The sequence below is a fragment of the Nymphaea colorata genome, chromosome 11, assembly GCF_008831285.2.
Source record: "Nymphaea colorata isolate Beijing-Zhang1983 chromosome 11, ASM883128v2, whole genome shotgun sequence".
Taxonomy (NCBI): Eukaryota; Viridiplantae; Streptophyta; class Magnoliopsida; order Nymphaeales; family Nymphaeaceae; genus Nymphaea; species Nymphaea colorata.
This window is the reverse complement of record NC_045148.1, coordinates 6,324,144-6,337,916: the sequence shown is the minus strand read 5'-3', so window position 1 is coordinate 6,337,916 and position 13,773 is coordinate 6,324,144. Positions and strand designations below refer to the sequence as shown.

General features: G+C 40.8%; 1 long non-coding RNA gene across 1 annotated transcript; it reads right to left on the bottom strand.

The window, feature by feature from the left end:
- Positions 1 to 6,123: 6,123 nt before the first annotated feature.
- LOC126410505 (uncharacterized) lies at positions 6,124 to 13,487 on the bottom strand. Its single transcript, XR_007574577.1, has 3 exons — positions 12,792 to 13,487; positions 12,270 to 12,385; positions 6,124 to 8,307 (listed from the first exon to the last, which is right to left on the bottom strand). It is a non-coding gene; the product is annotated as an uncharacterized LOC126410505 (long non-coding RNA).
- Between the last annotated feature and the right edge of the window lie 286 nt (positions 13,488 to 13,773).

Sequence of the window (13,773 nt, the reverse complement as noted above, 5' to 3'; positions counted from 1 at the left end):
CTTGCGTTGGACCTCAATCTTAATCTCCTCCTTTAGGCCTCCCACAAAGGCAATGACTTGGTTGTCCAGTCTACCATGGCGGACAGACTCTCAAAAGTACTTTGGTAGTCCTGGACTGTCCGGTTTGAACCAGATCCTTTAGCTCGATGTCAAAATCGGCATACAACTCATCTCCGAATCGGGCTTGCAGACCTTCAGTAAAGTTGCCCCAGGTGACCACTTGGTGGTTTCTCTTGAACCATCAAAACCACTTGGATGCTTCGCCTTCAAAATTTAGAATGGCCATGAAGACCCATTTGTTGCCCTGTATGTCGTGGCAATCGAAATACTCCTCAGCCTTGAAGAGCCAATCTTTCACATCTTTGCCCGAGAATGTAGGGAAGTCAATTTTGACGGTGGGGGTCCTTCTAACATTTTGAGGCCTACGGTTTCCCCCCGATAATGTTCCATGTCAGGGTAGTCCTCTTCATCCTCATACTCACTCTCCTCACGGCCTCTATGCCTATTTTCCTGGACGAACTGGGGAACCCATTGCTGGTGGTTAGGTCCCGTTCTCATTTCTGAGTTCGGTCCTTGTTGATGTCACTGGGTTTTGTCTCCTGGTTGGTTGTTGGGCCCCGTTCTTGTCTCTATTTCTGGCCCTTGTTGTCGCCGTAGTGTTCTGTCTCTTTGTGGGTTGTTGGGCCTAGTTCTTGTTTCTATTTCTGGCCCTTGTTGATGCCACTGGGTTCAGTTTGTTTGTTGGTTGTTGGGCCCAGTCCTTGTTTCTATTTCTGGCCCTTGTTGACGCCACTGTGTGCCTTATCCTCCTTCCCGACTTGTTCCAACGTGGTCCAAGGCAATGTTACAGAAGTTGCCGCCCACGAGAGGTGGGAAGGGTGGGCCATTCGTCGGCCCCTTTCCCTTATCCGCGTACTGCAGTGGTCCCTGATTAGTCCTATCAAATTGCCTAAGTCTATGAACTATCATGTCCTGGCTAACTACGAGGGATGACATCATTTGTTTCATTTGGTCCCATTCTTCCAGCTTGCTAAGGGACTTTTTATACTCCTGTAGCTCTTGCTGCATGTGGCTCATGTTGGATTCTAGAGAGGATACTCGCTCGCTGCTCATGATCTCCACATCTTGTGGTGTTGTTTCCGGTTGACTGCCCCTCTCATGCCTTCTGGGAGGTATGAACTTTTCATGCTCGGGCGGCGTATGCCTCTGAACAATGGGATCATCTATTGGGGGCCGGATTGGGGACCGAGTACCAAAGTCTCATTCGATTTGGTCTTGATACTCTGTCCAAACCTCGAATCGGCCTGGATGAGGTTTGTGGCTTGGACCGACTCCCTAATTTAGACCGGGAGTACACCCCACCTTATTATAGACTCAGCCCCTCCATTGGTGGGTTTTGAGGCCATTCCCAGAGATGGCCGAAGTTGGTTCAACATTTCACGGATTTCTTCTCTCTCATCTAGCTCATTTGAGTCTGATGTTCCTCATCTGATGCAATTGGTCTTGGACCAAGATGATTTCATGGGAGAACCGTGAAACTTCTCCATCCCTCCTGGAGACTTCGGACGAGCCAGCTGGGGTTTACTTCTACTTGCTCCAAGACGGGTGACAATAGTTCCGGCTCTTTTCCCTTTCCTCGGTTTTGTTTTGATCCTTGAGACATGACCAGGTTAAATGGAGTCTTCCGATTCAAAAGGGTTTTTCGGATCCCAATCCGCGGTGACATTTCAATCATCAACCATTGCAGTTCGATCTCTTTTTCTCCCTCCCAAAACTCACAAAACCAACAGAATGTAGCCCGAAGACATGGATCCTCCTCAACCTCTAACGGCAGAAACACAGTTGCGGATTCCGACACCACCTGCAACTCTGATACCCTCGCTCCCTTCGAGTAGGCTCCACCGACTAAGACAAGCTTGCTGGCGACATCGACGAGTTTTCGTCCTGCCGCTGGACAGGTTCTGTTCTCACCCTGCGAGAACATTCAAAAGGATGCCTCAACGTGCTACGTTTCCATTGAGCCCGAGCTCGATCGGCGACGTGACCAGAGCTGGCCAAAACCAAGGATTCCTGACCGTCCCTTGTTTCGTTATTGTCTACCGTCATAGAGTCACCCAACAACAGAGACTTGTTCCGCTTCATGGTGCCAGGGCGCATCCACCGAATAACCCAGCTTCCCTAGTCGTCACCCGTTGGGAATCCAAATCTGTCGGTGAAGTTTCCAAGCGCTTTATCGCTCTTCCTACATTTATTCCCTTCTTGTCGGGGTTAACCTTCTGTTTTTCCTTGTGTGTTCCTGCTGAGCGTAATCTCCAGAGGGGCAAAGACTAAGGAACCTAATTGGTGAGGCTCCCCAACGCAATGACCATGATAACTCCAGGAGATCGTCACATCCAACATGAAGCACTAGGGATCTCACCTAAGTAACGACCTTCTTTGCCAAGAGGCACTCGCAGCAACCAACCTTCCACGCACACCCCTTCAACCTCACTCTCGGCGAGACCTTTCAACGTGCCTAGGGAGCTCCTGCACAATGTTAGTGGATTGATACCCCACTTCCACCTTGGACCATTTCCATCCAACCGGCAAGGGCGAAAACAAGCATTGTAGCTAGCCTTCACCACAACATCCGATGGAAGCTAGCCTCGCCTTCAACGCCAAGCCTCCCCGTTATTCACAAAACGGGCCACTTGTCCTATTGATGAAGTGTTCTAGCACCCTCCCTCTGGTTTACTCTGTAATTTCTATGCACAACCTAACTGCTCTGGTATCTTCAATTGATGGAAGGAGACCTCACTCGAACAAACCGACCAGCGACTATCACTGCCGCAGCGGGGGAACCACACCCGGCAGCCATTCCCTTCCTTCCTTCAGTCGGCGGGCCTTGGGAAGCCGCAAGTCCTTCACAATTGCTGCTGCCTGACAATGCCTCGGCTGGTAATTCACTGAATAACCTATAGTTTGGGGAAGGGTGCATTTAAAATTTCAACCCGTAGCAACCTCTCCCCAGCCCGAGCATGCCACCTACCACTCGCCTGACTACACCAAAGGTCCCAACCCATGAGCAAGTCCCACACCTTCCGCAGGCCCCAAACCCAACAGTGGGATCAAAGGCCATCATGGAGGAGGAGAAAGGCCAGCTTGGCGCCTCACATGCGCCTGAGCCATGTTTGCCTAGAGCATCCATGTTGCATCCTCTGCCTATGCCAAAGCAACTAGTCAAGACTGGGCTCCCATCATTCATTCTGCAGACTTCTGATGATCATAACTCCTCTCGGACTTGGTTCATGTTGAAATTTGGATTGTGGACTCACAACTAAAAGATCCTCTAACACCCAAAAGCATGACCAAGCAAAGTTTTTTTTTTTTGGTGTGGCTCGTGCCAAGCATGGCTGCAACATAGTGCCATAGTGCGGCCACCTATGCCGAGCTTCACCCTAGGGTCTTAAAAGCGAGACCAGACCAGGCTCGCATGACCTGGGGGGGTTAAAACAAGGTCTGTTTGCCTTTATTTTTGCATAACTCCACCAAGATTCAATCCATCCAGACCACCCATCAATGATTGCATCGTCTATCCACCGCTTATAGGTTGATGGTCCAACAGTTGCTCCATGAAGGCTGGTGGTTAGTTATGGGCAATGTGGGTTGAGGAACTGGTTGTTTGGCTCCCTCCCTCACCCTTAGTTCTTTGTTCCCTTCCTTCGGCACAACTTCTTCGTCGTCACCCTCAACCTGATCCTCCCACTATTCTTTTTCCACAATGTCTTTCGTGCACCTGAGTTTTCTCTCACCTCAACATGCTTGTTATTCAAGTCTTTCATCCTCTTTGCACATTGCATCCGGACACCCCACAGAATCAGCCATCAACTGCATTTTGTCTTGCATCACATTCGTATTCTCTTGAAAACACTCTTGCATGTTGTTGAACATTGATTGCATATTTTCTTGGGTCATGTTCATCGATTTTGTTAGTAAAGAAATAAAATCTCCAACACTTCTCGACTAGCTTTCAGGACGCTTCCTCAAACTGTATGTCATTAGGATTAATAGGAGAAAAAAAGAAAAACCTAACTTTGCTGCCAAGTTGCCGTGCTAAAAAGAACTTAATATATGATCAATGCCTAGACTGTATTAAAAAGAATAAAAATCAATGCAAGACTGAACCAAAATAACTATACGAAGGAAAAAACTCAAAGAAGATTTGGGTTTCATTAAAATTCATCTCAGCCCTAAGCACCGTCATATAAACTAAAACTGGATTCGTATTTATGGATCCAAACAAAAGAAAACAATAAAATCTTCTTTTTTATTTGGAAATTAATCAACAAATATATTAGAGTATTTAATAAGCCACAAAACACTTGTGAAATGCTATTATAATCATTTTCTCTCCTTCCATAGCTGGAAAAATGCTATCCGAACATCATTGAATAATATATTTACATGCTCTTTGAAAGTGTGTGACTAAAAAATAGTTGCACATGAGCGTGTATGATGGTTTATGATGAAACAATGGTTCTTAATGTTTTTAGTAACCATTAATAGTATTTTTAGTGACAGATTTTTAATTTCTAATCATCAGACAACATCCATCACAGCATAGATCTGCCCTTTAGAAGCACTGGATTCATATGACCATCTGGCCTCTGATACACACAGCCCAATGGCATCGCGCTGCATGTGTGAGAGGCATCTCAGCTGGAGGAATTCGGCCTCTCAGCCTTTTTCCCTCACTTGTTGACTTCTTGTCAACATGGTAATGGCATCGGGATGCATGTGTCCACTACCCTAAAACTGTTAGATCTTAGAAAACAGAAGGACTTAAAAATACAGTCCAAAAATGAGCTAGGACTTCCTGATGCAGAAGATTGTCACGATTAAATGATACAGTGGTGAGTCTTTCAGTGGGGAGGTACTTCGCAATGTCAGCATGCCATCAATGTCAATTTATAAACCAATGGATGGTTCAAAGGAGACATATACCCAACAAGAATGTTGAACTATGCACAACATCATGGCTAAGACAAAGATGATCAAGTTAAATGGCCAAGAAATTACCTGGGACTTCCTTATCTAAAGTTTGAGCCCATCTGAAATTGGAACGATATGAGATCCTCACCCCCTCTCACCTATATAACAGATAAATGTAGAAAAAGGAAAATAATACAATAAAAGGCATAATACTAACAACAGATGAGATAATACATCATCAGGAAAAACAGGGTAAAGCTATATATTCTGTCTACTAAGAAGAAGCAACAATGGCAAGTTCAATTCAATTAATTAAGACTGAGAATCTTCAGTATGATGGTTAGCAAAGAGATATGATTTCTGCTGTCCATGAAACATATAGATTCTTCAGTAGCATTGGTACATCAAATTTAGTTTACAATGAGTTCATGTGAACTAGACAAACAAATGTTCTTTACTTGATGAATAATAACAATATCATACATTTGTTTATTATTGGTTTTGATTTTCCTTTTGGAGACCAACTTGGGCAGACTTGTCTATATAGGATTTAGGGGTTTTACCAACTTGTGACTATTAGATAATACTTGTCTTTGAAGAAATGTGTTCTACTTACTATATGTGCTCAAATACTGTTGTCTAAACCATTTAAAGTGGAAAGCAGAATAAACTAAATGTCATAGTTCTCATTGCAAAAGTTGCATATCCAATACAAGCAATGCACAAACAACCCTAAAGAGCTTACTATATTACCGGGAGATACACACTCTCCAAACAACCCCAAAAAGCACAAAAATTACAGAAAGTAAATGCTTAAGATAAAGAATCTAAGATATGAAATAAGTTCCAAAAAGAAAATAACAGCTTATAAAAACCCAAGACAGTTTAATCAAAAGCAGTCAATTATCATACTTAAATTTAGTCGACAAAGATTTAATATAATTTCATAAGTCAAACTTATAAAAGCAAAAATTAATTCTTTTTTAAAAATAGGACTTCAAATCATAGACAAGAATCTAGACAAGAATCTCTAACATCCAACACCTTAAACAAGCAAAGAAGAAAAAAACAAGTGAAAGCATTTGAAAGAGCATGTAAATTGGAAAGACACCACAAAATGTATACGTCTAAGGAAATACAATTCATGCACCCTTGAATTCTTCAAAGATCTAGTTAGAAATATGCATTCGTGTTAATATAAACCAATTGGCACCAGTATTTGAGTGACACTCTTTTAAAGATGATGTAAAAGATATCACTAGAAGTACCAAGAGTCCTCACAAAAGTCTAATAGACTTTTAAGTAAGCTCTTGAAAATTAAAACCTCCTAACAAAATTACACAAAAGAACATTTAATAAATTAAAATCTCCTAACAAATTATCATAAAAGAACATTTAAAGAAATCTCTAACCAAGATAAATCACATCTATAAAAATGAAAAATATATCTGATTTAACATAACTTACTAGGTAAATCTTATAGATGTGACCCTACCCCTGGATGGCCAGGATGGCCGAGAGACGCCCCAACGGCCTCGGCCAGGCATGGCCGGGGGCCCGGGACTACCCGATTCATCAATCAAAGCTCGGCCAGACTTGGCCAAGAGGAGCTTGGCCGGGTCAAGCAAGAAAAGTGCAGCTAGCCAAGGGGACCTCAACTGCACGCCCATGGATACGGACGGGAGCATGAGGTCTGCCCCAACTTCAGCATACCACAGCAACGCCCAGCAGCCACAGCACGATGCAGCCGTGACTACCCACTAGCCACCCAAAGACTCGGCCAGGCGTGGCCTAGAGGTAGAGGAGGTTGACCGGGTGCAGACAGGTGCAGCTCAGCTGCTCAGGGGGCTTTCACAACAGCCTCCCCCGTCGCCTACAAGAGCTTTTAACATGCAGCAATCAGCTCAGCAAGGAGACGATCCAGCACCCATCCAGCCTTGAAGCAGTCAGCGCCCTTGCAGCCTTGGGCGCCCGGCAAGGAGGAGGACGCTAGGTGCAGCCCAGCGTTGGAGGAGATTACGCTAGGCTCAGACCAGCATGCAACCTGCGCACCAGTTCGTGGCACACTGCTCCAGATCCGTTCAGCACAAGGCCCGATCCAAGACTTCAGCGTTTTGGGTCGGACGCGTCCTTTTGCTTGCGTTTTCTTCCTGTAATGACCAGTTTGTAGCTGCACAGCAGCAGCCACCCGCGGCCAGCCGAGATCCTCCCCTTCAATAATCTTCCACTCCAGCGTGAGTCTTCTCCGACGCATAGTTGCAGACCATCCTTCCCTCTGACGTGAAGCAGCAGAGATTCGCTGCACTCCCGAAGGTACACCACGATGCCAGCAATCCCTAGGCAACCAACGAGCACTCCAGCGTGGTTCTCTGCCGCTACTGCTGTGTGCGACATTGCTGTGCTGCAGACTGACATAGACCAACGTCCGCCCTCCGTAAAACAGTCTTTCCACCTACGGTCGTCACTCCCATCATAAGCACTGGATGCAGGGTCCAGGCGCATTCAAACAGCACATTTCACCGCTGGAGACAGGTAAAATCTGTTCCCTAATCTGCATAAGCTCGCTGCTGTGCATTTCTTCCCTGCAGTAGCCGAACCATCACGGATCAGTAGCCGAACCGTCACGTTCGACGGACCATAGCTACGCAACCCACCGTGGATTTCACGTAAAAACGGCCAGGATGGATTCGAGACGCCCTCCCGGTTCCAACGGGCCAGCACGTTCAAATCCGAGCTGTGGGCTGGGAGATACGGGCCTGTGAAGCTGAACCTGTCACCGGCGTGCACAGTCCGTGATCCCTGCGAGTGCCGTCCTGTTCCGCAACAGCTCCCGTCCAAAACCGCCACCGTTCTGAGTTCCTCACCGAGTCCTGTAGCAGGAGAATCCGCGCCCGGAAGCAGCTGCAGCCTGCGTTTGGCCTCAGTCTGGTAACCAAATCCTCATCTCTGCCTACTGTAATCCATGTTTATTTCTGGACTGTGACCTCTGCTCGTGTGGTTTGTGTTCGTCGAGTCGGGTGCGGAGGAAACTGCACAGTCAACTCTAGCTGCTGCGCGTCCATAGCTGCGTTCTGTGCGAACAGAGGATTCTGACTGCAACTGGACGCATTCGGTAGAGGAGCAGGTTACGGTCGGGTGCCTGCTGGAGCCTACGCGCCGCTGGAAGGCCAGCCAACAGTGGGCACTTGTCTGGTTTGAGACGCCCTGCTGTGCCACGTGCTGGAGGCTGGAGCATACCCCCATCACTGCTACCCGGCCATAAGTCCTGCGGCTGAGATCGGAGGCGCACAGCCCGGGAGGTAATCCCTAACTCTCCTTCTGTAGAAACGAGACCAGCTAAGGGGAACCCTCAGCCAGTCCAAGCATAAGTATGAAAAATATTTGTAATAAATAAAGTCTAAACAGCCACGTACCTTAATAATAAATAATCTTGAAAACAAAGACATTACATCTTGATTATATATGACAAGTAACTTTTATTTAACAAAAGATAATAAAGTAAAAGTGGTTCTAAACATAACAAATCATAACCCTAATTGGAAAATAAAATAAAAAAAAGTAACAGCAGAAATTATTATAAATAAGAATATCATAATTCTAATAGAAAAAAACATACCCAATCAATTAATGAGTTTCATAAAAAATGAAAATATGTGCAAGAGATAAAGTCTAAATAACCAAAGAGCTCAATAATAAAAACTTTGAAAAGAAAAGACATAAGTATGAAAACTAGTGATTATATATAAGATAAATAACTTTTATTTATTGAAAGATAATAATAGCATAAATTATTCTAAATAAAACATAACCCTAATGAACAAAATATGTTCAATTAATTGTCACATTTTAACAAGAGTATAAGGTCCATGACAACTTAATAAACTACGATTATACGACTAAAAATGTCCAAACTCCCAATAAAAAAAAATTGCCAAACTGTGATCCTCAAATAGTTAAAATATATGACAGAATTACATATTAAAATGGAAAAAAGAAAGTCATTATGTCTAAATAAAATTCATGTTCGATTATAGCAGTCAATAAACACAATTCCATGAAACAATCTTGTAAAAGAAAACAACTAAGAAAACAATTATTAAACTTTAAAATAATTTACATAAATAAGTTTAGTAAAAAATCAACAGATATATAATAGTAAAGCTTAAACAATCAAAGAGTTCAACAGTATAAAGTCTTGAGAAAAAAGAGATAAAGTATGAAAGTATCACAATTATACAAGAAAAATAATGTTTAATTATTTAAAGACCTAAAAGATAATGTAAGCAATATTAAAAAACCTTTCAAAAAATATAAAATAAAAATTAACATAGGGTATTTATTATATATACAAAGATTATAAATTGTCAAATGTTGTATTAACAAAATTATAAAAAATATTAAACTTTTCTAATGATAATGTAAGCAATATTAAAAAACCTTTCAAAAAATATAAAATAAAAATTAACATAGGGTATTTATTATATATACAAAGATTATAAATTGTCAAATGTTGTATTAACAAAATTATAAAAAATATTAAACTTTTCTAAAAATAATACACAAAAAATTAAATTCGAATTGGAATATTATGCATGTAAGAAGTACAAAGAGTATGATAGAAACAATGCAAACAAGAAAATACATCCAAAGAACATAAAAAAGAATTTAAAAAGTGAAGAATATCTACAATACAAGACAATTGGAACTATTTTCTTTTTTAAAAAATAAAATAAAAAAGTTACAATAAAGTATTTATTATTCATATAAGAACTTTATAAATAGTCAAATGTTGCATAATTGCATTTGTATATAACTCTTTCGTGACAAAAATTATCAAAAAAAGCTAAACACTTAAAATTTTTTAAATTCAATATAATCCAAAATAGTTCAAAAATCTTTAAATCTAATTCATATAGAATGCACATCTTTAGGTCCTTGTCTATTTGGAGACATGGAATAAAATTGGAATGATAGAGATAAAGCAAAAAAAAAAAAAAAGGAAAGTGCATCCAAAGAACATTAAAAAAGTTAAAGAATGCAAACATCTAAAGTAGTGCACAAACATGTACAATAAAAATAAATATTCTACCAAAAGATATAAAAATTTTCAGAATGAATGTCGTTCTATAGACAAACTTAATATATTCTGAAAAGCTGAATTTATTAGGAGTGAAATTATAATAAAAAAACATTCATCAAAAGATAGTAAAAGCATCAACATTTTTAAGTCAGATATATTATAACTGTAACTCAAAAAAAAAAAAATCAAGCAATTACCACTTTTTTTAACTAGGGCATAAGATTCATGCGCTTTTGATAAACCACACCCACATAACTAATATACAAAAAATGCTTATTTATGAGACCAAAAATAATTAAACACCCAAATAAAAAATTGGCAAAATGGGTCCTCAATCAGTTGAAATATAACATAACTATAAATTAAAAATGGTTTAAGGAGCCGTACTTTAGATAGCATGCAAGGAAAAATCCCTGAAAATAATTGTTATATATTATAAAATATTCTATAAATAAGATTTCATGGTCCTTTATTGTTTAAAATTCTAAACTAAAATAAAAAACAAACTTAATTAGTAGAAGTGACCATGATGACATAATTAATAGATGACATAATTAATAGATATCCTAAAGCGACAAATCTTAAATAACTCTTGAGAGAGACATGTACCAAATAACAATAGATTTATCATAAAAAAACATTTAAAATGGACATACTTTCAATCAACATGATCCCATCAAATACAAATAGAAAAAAATCATTATTCTGATCAAAGTTCATCTTTGTGGTCTTGAATCAAACATAATTCAATGATTCAAGCTTGTGTCAGAAAATAGTAGCATTTGCTAATTTTACGGTTATCAACATCCACATTTCAGTTCTTTCTTTTCACTCAATTCTGGCCTATGTCTTGCCCAACGAAGTTGGACAAGAATCCATTCAACTCCATCTTGAATTTCACAAAGTAAAATGGAATTTGTGGTTGCACTCCTCGAACTACTTTTGGTTTAGAAGTCTTGTGTTGACAATCATGTTTTTTGGTGACTGATTATGAGGTTGGATATTAATAATCCTAAACAGTAGTTCCAACTTCAAAGTCCTCCGCCAAGAATAAACACAATCGTTTGCTCAAAATCATCTAGACATATATAGTGGTGAAGCGATAGAAGCCACCCTAGTATCCAACAGTTGCCTGCCTGTACAATGAAAGACTAGAGCGACGCTTTTTTTTTTTTTTAACTCTTATATTGTTTTATTCTGACATGGGAGCTGTAACGTAAGGTAGCAGACTGTAGATATAAGCAAAACTAGTTTGTTATAAGATTAACCTAACAACTCCTATGCTAACATGCAACTATAATAGGAACAAGGATAGAAACAGATCGGAAATGGTCAATCGCAGTAGAAGGAGTACTACGTCCTCTATGCAAAACAAATTTGTGACATGCACCAAACAGGGCAACTATAATAGGAACAAGGATAGAAAACAGATCGAAAATGATCAATTGCAGTAGGAGTACTACGTCCTCTATGCAAAACAAATTTGTGACATGCACCAAACAGGGTGCTAGTTCCAAAATGTTTGAACATGAATCAAACAATTCAGTAAGATGACTAAACTCTATCTAAGCACATGCAAGTTTGTTTAGTAATAAATATAGCAATTGATGTGACGTCAACATGTGCATTTAGAGGTTGCAATTTAGTGAATGAGAGAAATACCAAGAAAGATTTCGGAGGCCTGCAAGCAAATACATGTTCACAAATTCAACGACATGGCACAATGCTTGAGAAAAGAAGTGAAAAAAATGTTTAGCAGTTCAGGAATAACCGCAGGGTGGACAATCTCACGTTTAGATTAGATTTTACCATGATTTTGTGAGGTGACAAAGCTGACACTATTGATTTTGATTGCTTCTGAGATCCTATATAAATTTGATCACAATAATGTGCTAGAAGTGTTAAAGTACTAAAATAGCAAACCATCAAAATCTGATGTGTACTATAGCTAAGACTATTGGCTTTGAGTCCTTATGAAACCTTATTTATATGTATTTCTCAAATTTTAAAAAACTTATGTTACTGGACATAGAGAAACCATGCATCCGTCTGTTTGGATTCTTCAGAAACATTATCAAACGCTAAGAAAACTGAATGGTCCGAATTACGGCTGCCAAATAAAGTAGACAAGTACAGATAAAATAAAATCTAAGAACTGATAAGGACATATGCTAGTTTGGAGATCTCAAAGCAAGGGATGAATAAGTTTGACACTTACAGATGCTGTTTTGGAGATCTCAAAATTAAAAAAACACGCCAAGATCAGGTTGATCTATAACGTGTTCTGCATCTTGCTGGACATAGCCATTTGATTGACAAATGGTTGAGCAGGACCTGCAGAAGGGAAGTACATATAAAAGCATCACCAAATTGATGGAGATTTGCTCGATCTTCTTCTACCCTGCAACTCTTTACGACAATACTAGTAAACAATCAGCTAGTTTAATAGTTTGAGATCACTCAGTTGATATAATTAAGGGAGACGCTGAATCTGTAGGAACAAACATTTATGCAATGCATAACTCAATATCATGATCAGCTACAAGAAATTAATCTAGTGCCCGTATCAACTTGAACTTAAATGAGATTTCGAAATGACGAGCATGAATCTTGTCTAAAGGCATAGAAGGAATCAGTCAAATAACAGTAGTAAATGATGATCAGTCTTCGCTGACCTTGGACTAAAAGGAAGCTTGACGTCGCAGGCCAAGAAGGACCCGGCAAGGGACGAAAAACTTACCTGCTCATCTGGCCGAGGAAAGAACCGAAGACGACCGTCCGAGATGCTTCACTCGCCTCCGAAGGCGGATTCCAGAGTCTGCCGTGCTATTGTGGTGTCACAGTCTCCGGCTGCTCGACGGGTGGCGTTTGGCAAGGAAAGAGTCCTCCAAGAATCTGCTGCAATGCAAGAAAATTTGTTGTCGTCGTCCAGGCTTCTTGTTCACTAATTTACGGTTCGCCACCACACGAGAGGTAATATTCGGGCCGCAAATCTGGGATGGAGCATATTGGCCATCGGTGGGTGGGTAACAGGCGGCGACCGGATTCAATGACTGCACGGTTGAGAGGACAGAGAGAATCGATGGCTGCCTTATTTCTGTTGTTCCTCTGTTGAGATTCTTGACGTTGTTGGGTATAAAAATCGTTCAGGTGGACTCCAGATTCTGGCGATGCACGCCGGAACGAAGCAGGGGGCATCCGTCGGCAGATTGGTAGCCGATTTAAATGGCTGCACAGTGTGGATCCGTTTGGGCAACGTGATGTTGGTGATTCCCGTCGCTGACATCAAGATTTTGATTGGCACTGGTCAAGATGGAGAATCTTGGGTGCTTTCAGGTGGAGAAAGTATAAAAACGAGAGGGATGGGGTGAACCGAAGAGAGGGAAGAGAAAAGAACGGGGAAAGATGAGAGAGGAGCGACGGGAGCGAGCTGACGGAAGAGAGACACATGAAGTGATTAAATGTAAAAGAAGTGATTAAATGTAATTCAAATTGAGAAGTCACTCAAGCTACAACGGTCATATTAGTTTAATGCGCAATTCCGAATGCCCAGACCCCGTGACTTCCTATAGCCGGTCACAACAGACATTCGACCTACGGTTTCAGGTCACACCACATGTGAGCTAGTGTGAGCATTTGCCTACACCAATGCACCAAATGTATTGACACCCTAAAATTTAGTCGTTTATAAATAACAAATTTTATTTAGAACTTGCTTTTTT